Consider the following 21,026-nt stretch of genomic DNA (forward strand, 5'->3'; position numbering starts at 1 on the left):
TCAGTTAATCAGCAAAATTAATTTTCATCATCCCAGTATTACCACTTTAAGCTCACTAATTCCTCAGGACACAAAGAGAAGTTTTCAGATAACCTATGTATCCAAAGACGTAGCATTGTATTACCTGTACCTCACTAAAATATTGCTCTTCCTGTTAAGTTCTCATTCCCAGCTGCAGTGTCATGAATTGCACAATATACACAGTACCCAATGTAGCCTAGTTCAAATTAGATCATCAGAACAGTTGACTACATTTGTTTGTATACAATTATCTTTTGAATTAATAATTTCTGTCAGCACCACTATTTCACTTACATTTCTTACCTTGTTAGCCAATGGAGTGCATTCTCAAAAAATATCCCTACTGCAGAGACAGGCTCCCTAAACATTAAGACCCTAACATTAGTCATTTTTTATTATTTCATTATCTAATAAATAAACACCTGCTCTGCTTATCTAATGCAAAATTGATTCTACTCAAAAACATTAAACAGTAACAGATCCTTCTTCTAAGGCAAACTTAACTCTCATTACCGATCAGACAAAATTATCACGTAGAAAAACTATTATTTCACTGTGTTCCATCAAACTGCTTAAGATTCTAGCCTGAAGGGTGATATACATACAACTCTTGCTTAATCTTTCCACATAAATTACTCCAGGTAACTACGTTTAAAGTTGGGACTCCTCAATGTTAGAAAAGGCTGTACCATGACACAATTCTACGGATAGATAGTTATCTCCATATACTAATTGCACTGAACACAAACACTTCTATTACATCACAATTAATATTAAAATGTATTATACTGATTATTATCTCTTTTGCTACATCAATGAGCAGATTACTTTAGATGTTAATTATCCTTCACATATGCTTACACCTTTCATTTTCAGTTTACCTTCCATTTGTTTGACAGAAATTCTTTGACCATGGTGCCACTTTATTTTCTTCCATCCTCTTATGATTACACTGAATAATGTAATCATCACTAACACAACATAATATACAGGGTGATTCAAAAAGAATACCACAACTTTAAAAATTTGTATTTAATGAAAGAAACATAATATAACCTTCTGTTATACATCATTACAAAGAGTATTTAAAAAGGTTTTTTTTCACTCAAAAACAAGTTCAGAGATGTTCAATATGGCCCCTCCAGACACTCGAGCAATATCAACCCGATACTCCAACTCGTTCCACACTCTCTGGAGATGTTAGAGAATTGGCTGTTCCCTCAGCTCGAACAAGAAGCACAACAATTCATATTTCAGCAGGATGGAGCGCCACCACATTGGAACTTATCTGTCCGTAACTACCTGAACATCAACTACCCGAGGCGATGGATCGGCCGCCAGGCAGCCCGTGACAGAGCACGTCATCACTGGCCTCCAAGAAGCTCTGATCTTACCCCCTGCGGTTTTTTCTTATGGGGGTATGTTAAGGATATGGTGTTCGGCCACCTCTCCCAGCCACCATTGATGATTTGAAACAAGAAATAACAGCAGCTATCCAAACTGTTACGCCTGATATGCTACAGAGAGTGTGGAACGAGTTGGAGTATCGGGTTGATATTGCTTGAGTGTCTGGAGGGGGCGATATTGAACATCTCTGAACTTGTTTTTGAGTGAAAAAAACCTTTTTAAATACTCTTTGTAATGATGTATAACAGAAAGTTATATTATGTTTCTTTCGTTAAATATACATTTTTAAAGTTGTGGTATTCTTTTTGAATCACCCTGTATATATAAATAATATTAGAGAAACCTTTTCTAACATATTTCTGTACTTATGTATCCTATTGTACAAAATCACATGAAAGTGGAAGACAGAATGATTCTGATTCACTTATAAACTACAATTAGGAGAGGAGAAGAGTCTGACTGCCTCAGGAAACACAAAAATGAGACAGACAGCGGGGTAAGCGTTATCGCCACATAATGAATCCAACACAGAATGTTGAACCCCCTACTTGCTATTTGCACAAGAAATTAGTTCCAAGTATTTCATCTATATTGAGATTTTGGATCACCAACAAATTACACTCCAACAACTGTCCAGCAAATTCCACCATTAATAGTACCTCTTGTTTCACACTCTTTGATAGCTTACCAGTAGCACCATCAATTTTTATTCCCGAAACATGCATCACTACTATACCCTCCGTGCTCTTAATAGACTCAAAAAATGTCTGTGAAATGCCATTCAAATCACTACCACTGTTCAGTAAACACTTATCATGCACACCTTGTACACTTTCTGTTATTACAGATTGATACACTTCCTTTTTACTTATCATGTGATCTTGTTTATACAACAAATCCTCATTGATCTTTTCCCTGGAGAAACTATCATCTTGCTTATCAAAATGATTATCAGAAACAGCCAAATAACAGACAGTAGGGTCCTCTTCCTCAGTACCAGTCCCAAACTCTAACTCTTCATTAAGCCTAACATTATCCTCCTTTATTCTTTCTTTACTTAACACATTACCATCACTATCAATTATAAATTCAAGCATCTCATTCTCATCACTACTGGATTAATCATTGCTATCATTGTTACAACTGCTGTCAGAATCAGACACACTGTCACTTTCCCTATGCTTTAACTTTTGTACTTCTTCCACCTTTTTCTCTATTTTAGTAAATTTTGAATCCACATTTTCATTTACTTTTGCCGGATTTCCTCTACCACTACTGCACACTTGGTTTCTACCTCCATTTCAAAATCATTTCTAATGTGATTCCGTTTGCCATGAACTTTTGTCCTTGCTTAACCTTAATGATCTCACCCACTTCAGTACTGTCTTCGTCCACTTCGCTCACATCACCATACGATGTATATGGCACTTTTATCATTCCATCTACAATAGGACTTTCAGAGTTTCATTCATGTCTGATTTATAATCTTTATCATCTACAGAACCAGTCTTCTGCTGTCCCTTGTCTCCCATCACACTGTCTTGTTCATTAAGGTTACTCATTATGTATTACTTAAGGGGGGGTAGGACGTCAAACGGGCTGACTTGAAGCAGGAGAGGCATCACAGGACATTTTAATTTCCAGTGTCTATACTTTTACAAATAAATTCATAAAACTTTGTCAGCATCACCAGGAAGGATTCAGGATTCACACCCATTGCAGTGGAAATTTGAAAACATAACAAAATAATTTCAATATAATGGAAGGAAACATTCCACGTGGGAAAAATTATATATAAAAACAAAGATGAGGTGACTTACCGAACAAAAGCGCTGGCAGGTCGATAGACACACAAACAAACACAAACATACACACAAAATTCAAGCTTTCGCAACAAACTGTTGCCTCATCAGGAAAGAGGGAAGGAGAGGGGAAGACGAAAGGAAGTGGGTTTTAAGGGAGAGGGTAAGGAGTCATTCCAATCCCGGGAGCGGAAAGACTTACCTTAGGGGGAAAAAAGGACAGGTATACACTCGCACACACGCACATATCCATCCACACATACAGACACAAGCAGACATATGTCTGCTTGTGTCTGTATGTGTGGATGGATATGTGCGTGTGTGCGAGTGTATACCTGTCCTTTTTTCCCCCTAAGGTAAGTCTTTCCGCTCCCGGGATTGGAATGACTCCTTACCCTCTCCCTTAAAACCCACTTCCTTTCGTCTTCCCCTCTCCTTCCCTCTTTCCTGATGAGGCAACAGTTTGTTGCGAAAGCTTGAATTTTGTGTGTATGTTTGTGTTTGTTTGTGTGTCTATCGACCTGCCAGCGCTTTTGTTCGGTAAGTCACCTCATCTTTGTTTTTATATATAACAAAATAATTTTTTTTATGTGCGAAATTTCATAGTTTTTTCACTTACTAATAGCTGCATTTGTTGCTATAGGTACACTTTTCTTCATTTCTTTATGTATAGTCCATATATGTAACTCGGTTCTCTCAACTAAATTTAGAAAAAGCTGTGTAGATAAAAGTACCAGCCAATAACATGTAACCCTAGTAAGTAAGGCTCTGACTTATCCAGAAGACTGGAACAAAAAAAACCTTTTTTGTAATCAGTTGATGTTGGAACAAAATAAATAAATAAATAAATAAGTTACAGAGATTCTTCGATGAATTTTGCACAGCATACATACCATACTAACAGGTGCATGAAACTCTAAAATTTATTTAATTTATGAAAAAACGAATGAACTGTTATATTTTAAACTTCATGTTTAGAAAAAAACACAAATTTCATAGTTGATTACCTCAATTTTTACCACAGTTTTTAATAGATTTGGAAAATTCTAGAGTTTCATACACCTTTATGTCTGGTTGTATGCTGTGCAAAATTCATCAAAGAATCTCTCTTACTTACGAAGAAAAGTGTTCCTATGGCAACAAATGCTGCCATTTGTAAGTGAAAAAAATGATGAAATTTCATATGTAAAAAAAATTACTTCGTTATGTTTTCGAACTTCCACTGCAATGAGTGTGAATTCTGAATCCTTCCTGGTCATGCTGACAAAGTTTTATGAATTTATTTGTAAAAGTATAGACAGTGGAAATAATGTCCTGTGGTGCGTCTCCTGCTGCAAGTTGGCCCGTTTGATGTCCTACCCCCTTTAATACAAAACAGCTTTTGCAATGAATTACCTTGTTTTTAATCACTCGTCAGATGCTGCTCTGCAGTGGTTATCTCAACTCGGCATCTGTTGCAAGTTGTAATTCTCTTGGCGAGGTGTCTTGTTTATCTTGGTCAGCTGTGTCCATCTGCTTGCTGCTTGGCTCCTTCTGTACTCAATGGTTGCTTCCATAGAACCCGATTTCTGACTGGCTGCTGTTCTACTGTGGCCACGAAACCACAGCACTGCTTGGCTGTAGCATCTCTTCCATTCAAATCACTGTAAAGTGCCCAAGCTCACACTTCACTGTCAAATTTCGTGAGTTCTAGTTTAATGTGCCCACGTACAACAGTCCTCACCCAGGACACCATATGTAACGGTTCACCTACTGTATTTCTTCGTTGATTGTCCTCAGTGTTGATGTACTGTGTTGCTATGCTGGCTGAAAAATGTGGTTTGTAATTCCAACACTGAGTACTGTTAATAATATAGCCGACAGGTGCACAGTTGTGTTTCACAGTATTTTAATTTCACTGGTCACAACGCACAATAATACACAGTTGTATGGCCAGTGCATTATTGTTTAACTTTCAATAAGCCTCATTAATTGTTTCCAGGCAAACCTCCACATACTGCTACAATAGTTTACTATTGAACATCTACAAGAAGTAAAAACCTAACTACAAAGTTCACAGTTCTTGAAGAATAGAAAGGTACGTATGGAGCAGACACTCAATCGTGGACTGACTGTCTTTGGACCAAAAATCGGGCGCTTATGTATCATCACAATAGTAGGTGCTGAAACTACACATTGTTTGAAGTTTAATTTACAGACATTACAATTAAACTTTACTCATTAAATTAACTGAATACATAAAAAATTTGCTTCTTTTTAAGTTTCTTCTACTACAAGAGTTATGCCAAATTATTTGTTTAAATCATGAAATTAACAAATATCAGTATGCAAACAATACTTTTGACAAAACTGTTAATTACTTTGGAATTAATTAAGGGCTGGTTTTGCTAACATGTTTCCCACTAAGAGTACTAGCATTTCGTCTTCCAAATGTTTACAGTTATTATAGAATTTATATTTGTTTATACATCAACAATAAAAAATAAGTTAAGAAACAATTACTGATTTCGCCCTATAATGAAAGATACCAACTAGTAATAGTCAAAATAAATTAGAAAATCAATTACGTACATAAAACTAAGCACAAAATTAGATCTGGTGTTATATTCTTTAAAACTGAGGGCCAACTCCTCTCTCTTATGAAAATGCTGATTATACTCATGTATGTTAATGATAATTAGTCAATAACGAAATTTAAGGAGGCAGATGGCAAAACAAGTGGGGAAGTAAAATTATTCCAGCTCGTTTCGTCACAGAGTCTCTAAATGAACTGTTAAAGATGAGAGTAATTAATGTGTGGTATACAGTGAGAAGAATTATTTCGATGAAAATGTGAAGTAAAACTATTTAGGCTACTTAAACTGTATGACACATCAAACGAATGAAGTTCATGAAAAATTACAATTGTGCAGGGAAAAAAACAAATTTAGTAAAATGTAGTAAACATTGGTGGCATTTTTCAAGAGTGTTGGAGTGTGGTTTGACAATATAGGCATGACAAGTAATTAAAGAACAACTTTATATTTAATTCGTTGCATGGAGAATTTCACAGAGCTACTACCAATTGACTTGAACATGCTTGTAACCATGTCTATTGGCACCAAAGATATTACATGGCAGTAAAATTTGAATCTCAGCATGAACCCCTCAATTTTTACAGACACTTATAAATTAAGAACTGAGTATTAAGTTTGTGGTTCTAGGGTTGAAGTCCAAGTTCTTCAACACATTTCTTGTGCTTTACTGCAGGAAGAGCCTTTGTCAGTACATATGCCATCATATTCTGTTGGATGTTATTCCAGTTTCAGTGGATACTCTTGCAGAGCCTGAAGTATGAAGTGACATTTTTTATGAATGTGCTTCAGTTTTGAGTAAAAAATTGGCAGTAAAATTTGAATCTCAGTACATCCCCTCAATTTTTGCAGGCAGTTATAAATTAAGAACTGAATATTAAGTTTGTGGTTCTAGGATTGAAGTCCAAGCTCTTCAACACATTTCTTGTGCTTTAGTGCAGGAAGAGCCTTTGTCAGTACATATGCCATCACATTTTATGCTGACTTTCCATCTAATTGATTGTCACTGAATGTAGTGAGGTATGACAGTTTCCATAAACCCAGCACCTTCATGAATGTTGACAAGTGAACTGATTTCTTTGCTGCTTTGGTAAGGCTCATGTACTCAGCTTCAGTTGATGAAAGAGCAACAGCTCACTGCTTGCATAAACACCACGAGATTGCTGATCTGGATAAGGTGAAACTGTAGCAGGTATATGACTTTTTATCAGCACCAGAGCTTCCCTAATAAGCATATGCAAAACCAAAGATTCCTTCCTTACCCTTGATGTAGGTCAATTTCTTGTCTATGGTTCCTTCAAGGTATTAAGGATCCATTAGCTGCTTGTCAGTGAACAAAAGTATGGCTGTTATTGTACTGGCTTAGCTTATTTGCTGCATAGCATATGTCGGCTCAAGTATTGCTGGCAATGTATATCAATGCTCTGAATGGATACTGCACTGAATGGATAATGGGTACCATCTTCTGTATTCATGGCCCAATGGCTAATGGAGCCCTTACTGGCTTGCACTCATAAACACTGAGCCAGTGTAAAACTTCTCTGATACAGTTACTTTGACATAATGTAATTCTGTCAAGAGATTGATTTACTTCGATGCCCAGATAATACCTTTTGACACCATGATCCTTGTCATGAAATATGGCAGATACCTCATACTTGATTTGATTTGTCCTTCCTCAGTCTGTTGAATTATAATGTCATCTATAACTGACTATAAGACTGAATGTTTTCCTAAATTGTTTACAAAGATCCATGAATCTGAATTTGTGAGTTGCAGTCCAATTGATGTTGGGGTTGTGTTCAACTTGGTGTACCACTGTCAACCAGCTTGCCCATAAATATCTTTTATAAGATTACACACTTTATCATCACACTTCATTGTTCGGAACATGTCAGTTATCTTCTTGACTATATTATTATCTTTCTTCCCATTTTTCATTTTTTGTAAGAAGTTGATCAGTGAGTCTGCCGGTTTCGTGAATATTTCTGTGTCAATTTCATCATTGAAAAATGCAGCAGGATATCCAGCTGTGAAACTTGCAAGTCAAATTTGACTGACAAAGCCATGAGTAATTTAAATGCTTTATTTCTTGCAACAAGAGAGAATATTTCCACAAACTAAACTCCGTTAGCTGAATAATCATGCAACTGTTCATACTTTTCTCCTCAGCAAAGATCTATTACTTCATATTTATTCCTCTAAACAGTCCTTCAGTCAATCACCATTTCATTTGTTGGCCTGTCTACAGTGTCCCAGGTATCATTTTTCACCAGTGACTAATTTCAATATATATAACCTCAAACCACTCTTGATGATCTTGACAATGTAATGTGTTATTGACACTGACTGCTGTTGCATTTGAAATGAAGTCACATCATGAACTGAAACATCTGATAAATCTACACCTGGCACAGACTGTTGACTGGGTGTGACACTAAGAATTATTGTCCTCATCAAATGATAAGTCACCAACAGGATTGAATTCTATAGGTGAAGTACCTGGAAATCCATCTTTTTCAGAGTGATACAATGATTTATCATTTGACAATGGCTCTGGTTCAGTGTTTGTATCACCACTGAAATCTCATCCGATGGAATTCGTGGTGATGCCTCCTCTTTGGTGATGATGTGGTTCATCTTCAAATTAGTCTATATAAATTTGTTTGGCTCAAAGATGTAATGATCAAAGATCTTGACATCTGAATCCTGTGATCTCTTGGTACACACACATGACAGACTTTCAAACAGTTGAAGTAGCCTACACAAATCTCTTCTTTGTCTTTAAGATGAAACTTTTCTTTGTTTGGTAATTTATGATGGATGACAACTTTTTGATCAAATGTACAAAGATGAAATAGGTCAGGTTTTCTCTTCAGCCATTTCTCATATGGAGTTCCATCAGACAGTCCTTTAGTTAAGCAATGGATTTCAGATGCAGTGAACTATTTTAATGGGTTTCAGCTCAAAATGATGGTAGTAGTCCTGACTCAAGCAGCACACAATAAACCATTTCAACCAACAAACAGTTCTTTTGTTCAGTTTCACCATCCTGCTGCAGTGTATACTATTAGATACTCTATCCCTGCCATTCTGAGGATTGGGTCCATTCTTTCATTGCAGCACTCCTTACAGCTATTGGACTGAAAGGATTTAATTTTATGACCAGTCTGATTTTCAACTAAGTTTTTGAATGCAACACATTTGTCCACAACTTCTCATTTATGTCAAATGAAATATACGTGACACACTCTGCTGTTTATGTCAAAGGAAATATACCTGACACATCTGTTGTAGTCATCTATAAAGGTTACAAAAAGTGTCACAGCACTTTGAGATGATTCTCTCACTGGCTCACAGGCATGTTGGTGATGATGATGAAAGGATGATGAGGACAACACAGCACCCAGTCTACACGTGGAGAAAATCTCAATCCTGGATGGGAATTGAACCCGGCCTGCTGCATGATAGGTAACCATGTTACCACTCAGCTAAACAGGTGGACTTCTCATTTGGTGAAGGGAGAGGACACAATTTTTCCTTTAAGACAGGTAGTGCACCTAGTGACATACACATACCGAATTTCAAATCTTTGACATACCCATTTTTGAGCATTTTGATCTTTTCTCTTGAGGTCGAATGGCCTATTCAAGCATGCCAGATTTTTGCAATCATTTTTTGGAGCTTTTGGCTCGATGATGAATGCCCTTGGACCACTTTCTTACACATAAAACAAGTTCCCAACTCTGCTGGCAATCACTTTGACTTTACCATTAGTATATTGTAAAACTGCACAAGTTTTCCCACATGTCACCATGTGGCCCTTGTCCTCAACCTTTGCCGCTGAAGTGATATTGGTTTGAAGTTTTGGCACATACAAAGTGTTTTTCAGTGTTATGGAGTTTGCACCACTGACTTTGATTGCTATGTGTACATCATCTTTAGCTACTATTTGCATAGCACTGTTGTCTTCAAGCAATAAATTCTCTTGTGTTTTTGGGACATGTCTGAACACTTCTAGATCACTGCACATGTGTGGTGTGCAACCACTCTCTACGCACCAAAAACTGTTGGTAATAAAATGAAACAGCTGCAGCTGTTTACATTATTTTATTGCATTGGAATCAGTTTTGGTGACTCAAACACCCTCTTCAGGCCTGTATGCGTAAACAGTAATGATAGCGTCATTGACTTACCAACTATGCAAATACAAAGACAGGTTAAAAACAACATAAGAAGCAAGGACTATACTATATAAGTGAATTTACAGTAATCATTTGATAAAAACCAACAGATACATTCATTATCACATAGAGGATTGTATATAGTATACCACAACAAATTTTCACTCTATACATTGTTCAAATGTACCATTTATTTTTAATGGCATGTTGTGTGGCTTCCACACTAGGTAATTAATAATGTGTTGTCTTCTAGATGATGTGTGTGGCCAGTACCTTTCATTTGAGATTTTGATTTACATACTGTAATGGCTTTTGGTTTTAATGCTTTAAAAGTCTAAGAGGTGTATTGCTATACAATATATTTATTCATAGGCATATGCAATTTTAAATTTTATTTTGTTTGTTCACAGATGTTTAAATACATATGAGTAGCTTTTTGAGTGGCTTGTTAGTCAAGAAATTGTGACATTTCAAGAACTGATACTGTTAAGTTATCCCTTATGGTGCACTACATCCTCGCTGACTAGTACCACTCATTTTGATAGAATATAATGTGATGTTCAGGGAGTGAGGTATCTACCTTAACATTCTTCTGACTGTCCTCTATTTTGACTTGTCTGAAGACATGTAACCTTAATGCATGGAGCATTTGAAGACTTTACACTATATTAAGTACTGTCTGGTTCTTTATCTGGTTACACAGGTCATACTGTGATTAGTAAAAGTGGTTGTGTTGCACCTTTACACTACTTGCGACACTGCTTAGTCATCTATGAGGTACCATAGATATATTACATGTTTTGGTTTTGTTTTACGACATAAATATTTTCTTCACATGTCCAGACCATATCTGTTTGTATTTGATACAAGGTATATGAACAAGTCACATTTACTTTGTTTCTGTTGGCCACTTGGTCTAGATAGAACCCGTTAGTGAGTTATGTATATACTTTTGGGGAGAATGCAGTATTTTATTTGTATCCAATATAAATGATTAACATTTCACGTGGTTTACTGTGCAAATATTTTTCTGTCACTTTGTGGACTGATATTGTTGAGACATACTCCATGTTGTACTGCATCCTTGCAGACTAGTACCACCCTATTTGACATGGTATGATGTAGATGGTCTGGATGCATCTTGTAGTGGTTATATTTAGCACAGGGTAGTCATACAGGATAGCCACCCTAACATTTGTCTGTCTATCCCCTGGTTATCATTGCAACCTTACTGCCTGTGATATTTGCTGCTACTATATTATATTATTCACTGTTTTTTACCTGATTAAACAGGTTTTATGGAGTTTGGTGTAAGTGATACTCTTACACCATTACATCTTTTTGCGACAATGTACATTGGTTCCACATAGGTATTCCATGCTTTGTTTTATGACATAAGTATTACCTTCATATATCCAGACAATATTTGATACAGGGTGTATTGATAGGTCACATATATTTTTTGTGGTTTTCGTGTTTTGTGGTTGTTGATTGCTCTGTCAGGAGCACCTTGTTAGATATAATACAATTTTTCATTGCAACCTAATTCTTCAGCACAATGTTGCACTGTTGGATACATATTAAGTTTTTTCACCTGTCATACAACTGTTAACTTAGCATATGATTTACAGATACTATAACATCAAAAATAATCAATTTTTGACAATATGTTGTAATTGGATAGATAAAAGTTTTGCTCATCAAGCAGTGGCAGGAGAACACACATAAAAAAAGGTTTTGTGTATGCAAGCTTTTGGAGCCAGTGGCTCCTTCTTCTGGGTTGAAGGGGAAGGAAGAAGGATGAAGGAAAAGGACTAGAGAGGTTTTGGAAAATGGTTATAGTCATTCTGAACCCTGTGTCAGGGGATAGCTACTGGATGGGTTGAGAAGGAAAGACTCGTCTCCTTCTCATCCTATCTGGTAGGTGCCCCCTAATCCAGGATTCTGGGTGTCTCTTCTGAACTCTATCCCTTTTCCTAAACCTCTCTAGTCCTTTTCCTTCACCAGTCTTCCTTCCCTTCAGCCATACTGCCACAAGAAGGAGCCTCTGGCTCTGAAAGCTTCCATATGTGTTCTCCTACCACGGCTTGGTGAATACATTTTTTATCTATCCAGTTACATTCGATTTGTGAATACTAAATGTTATGTGAATGTATATTATTATGTTCTGACATTTACATGAGTTAGATAATGTTTCTCGTTTGGTATTTGTTTCATGACATGATGTATGGATGCATTCACACATGAATGTTGCTCACCCTGAATGGTATCTTGTGGGAGGTTTTTCATGTATTCTGTATGTGTTATGATGTAGGTGGCTTTCTACATGCGGTCTTTTGACACATTTTGGACACTTATTGTAGGCATCTAATGTAAGTATGCTCCTCTATGATTTGCACCTCAGTATTTTGTAACTTTGACACAACATGTATATATATTTATATTGTCATTTTGATAGCTTTATCTATATTGACACTTAGATTTTGTTCATGCTGCCCTTTTGCAAAGGTGACTTTCACATAGTAGCGATGTTGTTCATCTTGAACATTATCTTGGGTTTTCGCTTTTTCCGTGTACGGTATGATATGGGTGGTTTTCTGCATTTGGTCTTGTGACATGTTCTTGGACATTCATTTTATGCACATGTCATAAGTATTCCATTTACAGTTTTCACCTTAGCATTTTATACCTTCAATGAGTCATGGATGTGTGTGATGTCCTTAGGTTAGTTAGGTTTAAGTAGTTCTATGTTTTAGGGGACTGATGACCTCAGATGTTAAGTCCCATAGTGCTCAGAGCCATTTGACCCATTTGACACTCGCACACTTATCGGCTTCCTTTAACATACAAATACAAAATTTAAGTTGATTTTTCCACTTATATATATAAAGGTTACTAAAAGTGTCACAGCACTATATATACAGGGTGAGTCACCTAACGTTACCGCTGGATATATTTCGTAAACCACATCGGCTTCCTTTAACATACAAATACAAAATTTAAGTTGATTTTTCCACTTACACACACACACACACACACACACACACACACACACACACACACACACACACACAGATATATATATATATATATATATATATATATATATATATATATATATATATATATATATATATATATAAAGTTTTATATTATATACATATTTTACAGGGTCCTACTACCGGCATCAGAAGCTTCCGAGTTGTCTTCGCGTAATAAATGTAAGGGGGACTCCATCTAAACTGTTTGCTCTGAGGATCAATCGTGTGCCATGAACCATTTTTAAGTGTGCCTTGTACTATTCGGAACCCCCCAATGGGCGGGAGGATCCTTGAATAATGCACCTAAATAGTTTGATGGTCGTGTGCGGAACAATGCATGGTGGCAGAATGCCTCATGAGTCGTTGTCAGCTGGACCCACAAGTCACTCGGCTACCGGGTGGCGGGCGTTTGACAAGTGAAGCGAACATGAGGAATTTGTGCTACCCCACTTGCTCAATTTTCCGCATCTTCAAAATCAGGAGCAGAACTAGGCCCGACAACTGCGTCCGTATTTTCCTATGTTACTAATTATTCAAAAGCAATTACAAATACCGCGACATTCTTACGTCCAATTCAGACTTTCGTTCTGATATCATATTTTAACAAATTATATTCTCTATGAAACAACTAGATTACGATTGATAGAATGTGACTCCACAAACGAGCGACGGATCACAGTGATCCATTGCATGAGTGACCGATCACTTTGTAGATCCCACGTGTGTAGGCAAATTGGTCACTGGTCGCGTGAGAATTCCAGACAATCTGATGTATCGCACGCAATTCGTGCATGCAATATGGCTGGAAACAGAGGTGTGTGGCACCACCGCAGTGACTTGTTTCTCTATTTATTAAGCATGGCTGTCCAATTTTGTTTAGTTTCGCGCATATACTTAGTAAATAAAAACTAGACCGCGCATTGGCGCTAGTGTCGCGTCCCCACATTTAACGTGATAGAAGCCGCCATTTGCAGACAAACAGTGCGTAACATGGTTCGTTCGTGTGCTGCTTTTAATTGTAACAGTAAGAATGGAAGCAAAGACGAAGACGGAAACAATGTTATATTTCACAGGTCAGTCATTTCTGGTTGTTTGCTACTTTCTATTACTTGTATATAGTATGTTCATGGAGAAATAATACATCATGAGCGTATGTTTTTGTTTAGCTTTCCCCTTACAAATGATTTTCTAAATCGGAAATGGATAGTTGCTACTCGGAGAGAGAACTTCCAACCGACAGCAAATCATTTGCTGTGCTCTCTTCATTTTGAAGACAATTGTTACATGGAAAATTATGTAAATAGACGTCAACTGAAGGACGATGCCATACCGACAGTATTTGGATTTCCAACTCATTTAAAAAAGGCGTAGTGTCCTGAAAATCGTTCAGTATAGGCCTAGGTTAAATAGTGTGGAAATACTGTCAGTGTGTATAATTTTGAACGTTCCTTTTCCAGGTTACCAAGCCAAGGAAACCTCCAAAGCCAAGAAATGTTGAGACAGCAGAAAACGTGTGTGTGGATGTGCACGTTTCTGGTTACACTGGAGACCACAAATATTCATTTTCATCAAGACCAAGTAAGCTGAAAGAAAAGTCTGAAAAAACTGAACAAAGAAGGAAGCAAAAATTGTGCAATATAAGACTAAGTTAAATGCAGTGAACAAAAAGTGCAAAAGACAGACGCAGAAGGTTTTCAAATTAGCAAATATTTTAGAAGAACTAAAAGCTAAAAACTTAGTAAACGATAAAGTAATCTCGTTTATTAACGCTACTCACAGTGACATGTTACTGGAAATGGCCATTACAATGTTGTATGATATGTCAGTGCGTTAGCTGTTACTCGTTATGGACTTTCCACTGACTTTGCAATGGCAAGGGTGTTAGGGGCAAATATAATCGTACTGTCTGCTACTTTAAAAGTTTCATGTAATTATCTAATGCAAATAACTCGATGTAAACACGCTCCACTTTGTCAGGAAAGAGCTTTACATTCTTAAATTTCGCGTCTCTATGCAGACGTATTTCGGAAATTAGGAAACTTCATTGATTTAAGAACACTTTTAAAATAGACTCGAATACTTAGTATTTTTCAAAACAAACGTGTTTAATTTGTGCTTCAATTTGCTCTTGTTGTGTCTCATATACTTCAAATCACAACCCCAGTACTAGGATTCATCGCTGCAAATGGCGGCGATCAGCTGCTGCAATTAGGGGACAGTTGCCTCGCTTCTCCGCTACGGCGCGGTAGGGGCTTGGTTTCGCGTTGCCCACGCTCAAAAGTTAATTTACGTTAAAACTGGAAATTATCTAGGGATCACAAACTACTGTGCGAAGTGAAGTGTACGCCGGAGTTGCCGTTTATATAAAGAAGTAATACAAACTGCATCCTCCGATTTTCCAGTGATTAGCGTTTTGAAGCTTCTGATATAGAAGTAGAATTGTGGGGAAGTTCATAGTGGGCTCCCACTAATTAATTTGAGTTATTTATGAAATAATTATATGCATTAGTAAAGTGTTTAACTTTTAAAGACAATGACATACGTACCTTTACGTGGCAAATTTATTACACAGTTAGAATCAAATCTTCTGTCATTTGCCGGCCGGAGTGGCCGAGCGGTTAAAGGCGCTACAGTCTGGAACCGCACGACCGCTACGGTCGCAGGTTCGAATCCTGCCTCGGGCATGGATGTGTGTGATGTCCTTAGGTTAGTTAGGTTTAAATAGTTCTAAGTTCTAGGGGACTTATGACCACAGCAGTTGAGTCCCATAGTGCTCAGAGCCATTTTTTTTGGTCATTTCATAAAAAACTAACTCTCCTTTACACAATTTATAACAAGAGATACGGTAATCAATAGTGCTGCTATTGACAACATCTTTGTAGATACATCGAGTAAATTTTGTAAATACTTGCGGTTAAATTGTAAGACTAATGAATAAAAAGGAACTGTATTGGCACACTAGAAAGATGGTCGCAATCCATTAGGCGTCAGTGAAAACTGTAATATATTCTGTAAAGTAATTTACAGTTACCGTAAGGTTAATCTATTATATTTCTCATTTTTTTTAAACTTATGTGTTGCACGTATTCCTCGCGGTACGGAAATACGCTGCAACTGCTGCTAAACATAGCTTTTCATTTACGATAGCACTTCTCGACACAGTGACATTCATAGTACTGACTGAAGTTGCTTGGCAAATCGCTCGTGTGTGGGCTGTCAGGGCAAGAGACCGATCACAGACGATACCGCATTCGACCAACACCCCTAAATAAGGGTGTGAGGATTCGACGGATCGGTGTACTTCGCAAATCACTGTGACGTGCATGGCAGAGGGTACGTCCCATTGCACCAGTTGTTAGGTTTTCTTCGCGTTCCATTCATGTATGGAGCGCTGGAAGAATGACTGATTGACTGCCTCCACGTGTGTCGCAATTATTCTAATCTTATCCTCACGATCTGTATGTGAGCTATACGTAGGGGTTGTAGCATATTCCTAGAGTCATTATTTAAAACCGGTTCTTGAAACTTTGTTAACAGAATTTCTATGTGATACTCTCCCACACATTAAACAAGCTTGTGACCATTCGAGCTGCCCTTCTCTGTGTACGTTCAATTTCCCCTGTTAGTCCTCTTTGGTACGAGCCCCTACACTTGAGAATTACTCTAGAATTTTTCGCAAGAGTGATTTGTAAGCAATCTCCTTTGTAGACTAACTGCACTTCCCGTGTATTCTACCAATAAATCCTGCTTTACCCACAACTGAGCCTATGTGATCATTCTATTTCATATCTGTCAAACCAAATCAAATCAAATACATTACATCCAGGTATCTGTATGACCGATTTCATCATTGACTCACTGATAGTATACTACGTGTTTTCGTTTTCTGAAGTGCACAACAATTTTACATTTCTGAACATTTAAGGCAAGTTACCAATATTTGCACCATTTTGAAATCTTATCAAGAACTGACTGAACATTTATGCAACCTCTTTTCAGATAGTACTTCATCATAGATAACTGCATCATCTGCAAAAAGTCTGAGATTACTATTAATATTGTCCGCAACCTCATTAATATACAACATGGACAGCAAGAGTCCCAACACACTTCCCTGGAGCACACGTTAAGTTACTTCTACATTTCTCCATTGAAGATAACATGCTGCATCCCTGTACCTTAAAGTCCTCAGTCCAGTCACAAAATTCATTTAATACCACATATGGTAATACTTTTAACAATAAGTGTAGGTGTGGTTCTGAGTCAACTGCTTTTCTAAAATCAAGAAATACTGCTTCTGACTGACTGCTCGATCCAAAGCTTTCAGTATATCATGTGAGAAAAGTGGGAATGAGTTTCACATGATCGATTTTTTTCAGAATCGTTGCGTACAGAATTCATGCTCGTTGGCATGGAGGAAGTAATTCTGTTCAAGATACCTCATTATGTTTGAGCTCAGAATATGTTCTAAGATTCTATAGCAAATAACGGTGAAGGATATTGGATGATATTTTTGTGGGTTCCTTCTATGGCCTTTTTGTAGACAGGTGCGACCTGTGCTTTCTTCCAACTAGAGGGCACGGTTTTTTGTTCAAGGAGTGTATATATGTTATAATTAGAAGAGGTGCTAACTCAACCACAAATGCAGTATAGAATCAGACAGGGGTTCCATTGGGCCGGAGTTCTGTTCAGTTTCAACGATTTTAGCAGTTTCTCAACACCACTGTCACTAAGATTGATTCCACTCATCTTTGCAGTGGTACGAGGAATAATAAATTGAAGAAATTCTTCCGGGTTTTCGTTTGTTAAGGAAAATTTGAGAACGGAATTAAGCATTTCACCCTTTTGCTTTGCTACTCTTAATTTCAGTTCCTATCTCATTCGCTAGTGCTGGACATAATGTTGGTGCCACTGACAGCCTTGTGAAATATCATTTGATACTGTTCTGCTAGACCTAGGGTGATCAACCTTTTTTACCCACTGCCCACTTTGTATCTACGTTAGCAGTAAAATTTTCTAACTGCCCACCAATTGCATACCACTGTGAAGTAGGAAAGTAATATTATTTTATAAAACAGAGCTACAGCAAGTTAAAGCATATATAATAATAACTTACGAAAAATTTCATGTCAGAATTTTATGAAAATGTTTTTAAAATTCTACCATCCACCGCCCACTATGAAAACTGGCAGCGCCCATTAGTGGGCTGCAGTGGCCAGGTGGACTACCAGATTAGATTAGATTAGATTAGATTAATACTAGTTCCATGGATCATGAATACGCTATTTCGTAATGATGTGGAACGAGTCAAATTTTCCAATTCATGACAAAATTAGGTTAATCTTTTAATTTCTTCTTAAATACTTGTTGGTTATCTGTCAGACTTTTGATACTATTTGGTAAGTGACCAAAGACTTTAGTGCCAGTATAGTTCACCCCTTTCTGTGCCAAAGTTAGATTTAATCTTGAATAGTGAAGATCATCCTTTCTCCTAGTATTGTAGTTATGCACACTGCTATTACTTTTGAATTGGGTTTGGTTGTTAATAACAAATTTCATAAGAGAGTATATATATTGAGAAGCTACTGTGAATATCCCTAGATCCTTAAATAAATGTCTGCTCTAGACCCTTCGTTCCTAGCTAAACTGTAAACTTGTAAGAGGCCAACAAATAAAATACAGCTACAACTGTATTCTTTGTCCTACGGTACATTCAAAACACGCAAACAGTACAAGCGAAACATCCCAAAAATGACTGTACTGTGCAATTTAGCTAGCGACGTTTCTCGTACGCCTTTATTGTTACTTATTATTATTATTACAGTTCTGTCTATATATGTAGGATGGCTAACAGCTACGTTTTAACAAACAACAGTAGAGATAAATTTTAGTGTTAGTCCGAACTAAGGGAAAGGTGCCAACGATATACAAGGGCTGTGGTATAATCTCTCCTGGATAATCTACGAATTACGAACTAGTTTGAAAACTTCGCAGATTCCTAACGCTATTGACTCAGTTTACGAAGTCAATGCTTTTATGTGCCCATTCTCACTCAATTGCGAGAAATGTCTCTGCTAAAATAAACACACTATAAATGTACAGGTCACATCAGTACCGGATATACAGCAGACCTAGGAATGAAGCAAACGGATTAGTCGGCAGTGTAGATCGTATAGGTACGTGCAATGGCAAAGTAAACTTACCCCTCGCATAACTTTTTTCCGCACAATACCCAGCATGAATAAATTTTTCCAAACATCCGCTGTCAAAAATGTTTGGAAAATAATTATCTTACTTGATTAAAGTCCACAAAATTCTCCGAAAACACACAATCATGGCTACGTAAAATTCACGATGTCGTAAGTGCAGCAATATTGCCGAGGAATTGTTATTCTTGCGATGCCGTTTTGTTCCTTGGCTACGGAAATTTTTTCGTTAGACCATAGATACATTTAGAACACGGCCGCCCCATGTCCACCGAGTTAAGATTTCAAACGAATATCTACGTCACGTGAAGGAAGGTAAAGAGCCGAGTTTCTGTCATTATGTACTATGCGAAGTGGAGCGGTCAGTTACAGTTTTATTTATTTGTAACTGAAATCAAACATTGATTTCAACAACTGAACGACTGACTGCATTAGTAATGCAAATGTAGTGCACAGTTAAACTTATTTCTCGGAAATTCTCAATATTAATGCGATGGTTATCATTTTTACATTTGGCCAAGTGAAAGGGTAACAAATAGTTTAAAAGTTATATTGACATTTCTTTTTTTTTATAAACCACTGAATTATAGTTCTTCAGTGAATTCGTGTATCTGTTTAACTGTGAATCATTTAGTTCACCACTTCCACAAGACTAGATGAACAATCAGTTTGGCATGAAACATTTAGTTTTCTGATCCCTCAACAGTAAGTTGAAGTATCTTACTGTGCTTTTCTGAGAAATATAAACCACTGAATTATACTTCGTCAGTGAATTCGTGTATCTGTTTAACTGTGAATCATTTAGTTCACCGCTTCCACAAGACTAGAAGATGGACAATCAGTTTGGAAGGAAACATTTCGTTTTCTGATCCCTCAACAGTAAGTTGAAGTGCCTTACCGTGCTTTTATGAGAAATACGTCCACTGCCAACCACAATGTCCAGTTTTTACACAAAGTAAGCGTTTATGTTCTATGACTTTTTTTCTTAACTCATACAGATACCGAAACAGTACTAAGATAAGAAGCGTAATATAGAAGAAAACGTTGTTTTAAGAGAAAATTCTTGCAATGAACTAAACATTAACATTCTACTGTCTCAAAATCTTCGCCATCTATCGAGTTTTCGGTCTGAGGTTCAACGCACATCCTAACTTTCAAAAAAATGCGTTCTCAAACTTTTTTGTATTCTTAAAGCAACTTAGGCCGTGGAACGAAATATTACTGGCTGTCACATATATTACAGTACAATCAAACGCAACATGATATTTCACTACCGTAATAAAGTAACTTTCACCAATAAGATCACAATTAACACAAATTGAACGGTATTCCAGAAGTCGTCTGCAAATGGCAAGTCAGCTAGTCTGTATCATCTGTGGCCTATGATTTTATTCTCATGGTTCCATATCATGATATACAGAAAATTTCTGCATTCAAATTCAGTGATTAAGATGAGGTGTGATATTAGAAGTTCAGAGACAAACAGGAGTAAACCATAGGGAAAAGCGGGTAAGATACGATGCTAGCGGACCCAGCAGTGCCTCACAATTGCTAAATGTGTAAGGGAGTTGGATATATGTGCAATCTCCATTTCCACCTTCTCTCTGTCCAACTCCTCCTCCCTCCTCTCTTTGTCAATCTCTTCCTCCTTGCTATCCTTTTCCCTCACCACCTCCTACCCCTTTGTCCATCTGTCTCTTCCTTCCCCTTTCCCTATGTCCATTTTCTCTCCCCCTCTCTGTCCATCTTCTCCCCTCTCTCTGACCTTTTGCCTTGTTTACTGCTCTTACCA

Source organism: Schistocerca serialis, chromosome 4 (assembly GCF_023864345.2).
Source record: "Schistocerca serialis cubense isolate TAMUIC-IGC-003099 chromosome 4, iqSchSeri2.2, whole genome shotgun sequence".
NCBI classification, from domain to species: Eukaryota; Metazoa; Arthropoda; class Insecta; order Orthoptera; family Acrididae; genus Schistocerca; species Schistocerca serialis.